The sequence below is a fragment of the Macaca nemestrina genome, unplaced genomic scaffold (assembly GCF_043159975.1).
Source record: "Macaca nemestrina isolate mMacNem1 unplaced genomic scaffold, mMacNem.hap1 Scaffold_136, whole genome shotgun sequence".
Lineage (NCBI taxonomy): Eukaryota > Metazoa > Chordata > Mammalia > Primates > Cercopithecidae > Macaca > Macaca nemestrina.
The window spans coordinates 25,518-28,067 of NW_027257619.1; positions in this window are offsets into that span (position 1 = coordinate 25,518).

Below are 2,550 nucleotides of genomic sequence, written 5' to 3' on the forward strand. Positions count from 1 at the left end.
GAAGAACTGGCCAGAGAGACGGGCCTCCCGGAGTCCCGGATTCAGATTTGGTTTCAGAACCGGAGGGCCAGGCACCCGGGCCAGGGTGGCGGGGCACCGGCGCACGCAGGCGGCCCGGGCGACGCGGCCCCCGGCGGGTGTCCCCCCGCTCCCTCGCCGGTCGCCTTCACCCACACCGGGGCGTGGGCAACGGGGCTTCCCGCCCCCCACGTGCCCTGCGCGCCCTGGACTCCCCCACCGGGGGCTTTCGTGGGCCAGGGAGCAGGGGCCGTCGCCCCGCTGCAGCCCAGCCAGGCTGCGCAGGCAGCAGGGATCTCCCATCCCGCCCCGGCAGGCGGGGATTGGGATTTTTCCTACGCTGCCCTGGCGACTCCGGAAGGGGCGCTCTCCCACCCTCAGACTCCCCGGGGGTGGCCTCCGCGCCCGAGCCAATGGCGGGGGGATCGGGACCCGCAGCACCACAGCCTGCCGGGCCCTTGCTCGGTGGGACAGCCTGGGCCCGCTGGAGCTGAGCCGCAGGGCCAGGGTGTGCTGGCGCCGCCCACGTCCCAGGGGAGTCCGTGGTGGGGCTGGGGCCAGGGGCCCCAGGTCGCCGGGGCGGCGTGGGAGCCCCAAGTCGGGGCAGCTCCACCTCCGGGGCCCGCGCCCCCGGAGGCCTCCGCGGGGCAGGAGCAGATGCAAGCCATCCGGGCGCCCTCCCCGCCGCTCCAGGAGCCTGGGCGCTCGTCTGCACTCCCCTGCAGCCTGCTGGATGAGCTCCTGGAGACCCCCGAGTTTCTGCAGCAGGGGCAACCTTTGCTAGAAACGGAGGCCCCGACGGAGCTGCAGGACGTGGGAGAGCCCGCTTTGCTGGAACCGCTACTCCTCAGCGAGGAGGAGTACCGGGCTCTGCTGGAGGAGCTTTAGGACGCGGGGTTGGGGACGGGATCGGGGGCGGGGCGGTGGCCTCCCTTTCGCGGTGAGCACCTGGCTCGGTGTGGAGAGGCCTGTTTTCCCTCCGGGCTGACCAGCCTGGCATTCCTGCCTTCCCGGTCTGGGCGCGGCGGCGGCGGCCGGAGACTCCACACCGAGGAGAACTGAGCATCCCGGGGATTCCAGAGCCGGCCCAGGTTCCAGGAGGGGCACCGTCTACTGCGCATGCGCGTCTGTGCGGGCAGCGGCCTAGGCTCTGGGAGCAGCCCCGGCAGAGCTCTCATGCTTTGCCACCACCCGAACCCCGCTTGATCCCCCACCCCACTCCCCAACACAGCGCGCGCGCGCGCGTGCGCGCCCTCACGCACACACACACCCACACACCCCAACACACCCACACAACCACACACCCACACACCCAAACACACCACCCCCACCCCCACCCCCACCCCCACCCCCACCCCCACCACGACCGAAAGCACCACCACCGTGTTCTGCACTGGGCTGCCCTTGCCATAAAACTAGGAATAGCCCCCTTCCACTTTGGAGTCCCAGAAGTTACCCAAGGAACATCCCTAACTTCTGGCCTACTCCTCCTTACATGGCAAAAACTAGCCCCCATCTCGATCATATACCAAATTCGCCCATCAATCAACACCTATCTCCTCCTAACTCTCTCTACCCTATCTATCATAGTAGGCAGTTGAGGAGGTCTCAACCAAACACAGTTACGCAAAATCCTAGGATATTCTTCCATCACTCACATAGGCTGAATAATAAGAACGCTAGTATATAACCCAACTATCACAATTCTTTACTTAACCATAGACATCATCCTAACAACTACCATATTCCTGACCCTCAACCTAAACTCAAACACCACCACCCTCATACTATCCCACACCTGAAACAAATCAACCTGTCTAGCACCACTAAGAGCATCCACCCTCCTATCCCTAGGGGCCTTACCCCCTCTAACCGGCTTCCTACCTAAATGAATTACCATTCAAGAACTCACAATAAACAATCACTTTCTCATCCCCTCTATCATAATTATCAGAACTCTGCTGAACCTGTATTTCTCTATACGCCTAATCTATACCGTCTCCCTAACACTATTTCCTACATCCAACAACACAAAAATCATATGGCAATTCGAAAACACAAAACCTACACTCCTTATTCCCCCACTCGTCATTGCCTCTACCCTTTTACTACCAACCTCCCCCCTAATTTGGGCTATCCACTAGAAATGTAGTTTAAACAAGACCAAGAGCCTTCAAAGCCCTTAGTAAGTAAACATACTTAATTTCTGAAGTACATAAGGACTGCAAACACCTACTCTGCATCAATTGAACGCAAATCAATTCCTTTAATTAAGCTAAGCCCTCACTAGATCAATGGGACTCGAACCCACAAAAATTTGGTCAACACCTAAATACCCTAATCAACTGGCTTTGATCCACTTCTCCCGCCGCAGGGAAAAAAGGCGGGAGAAGCCCCGGCAGAAACTTTTAAAGCTGCTCCTTTGAACTTGCAATTCAATGTGAAAATCACCTCAGGGCTGCTAAAAGGAGGACTAGACCCCTGTCTTTAGGTGTACAGCCTAATGCTTGCTCAGCCACTTTACCCTTCCCT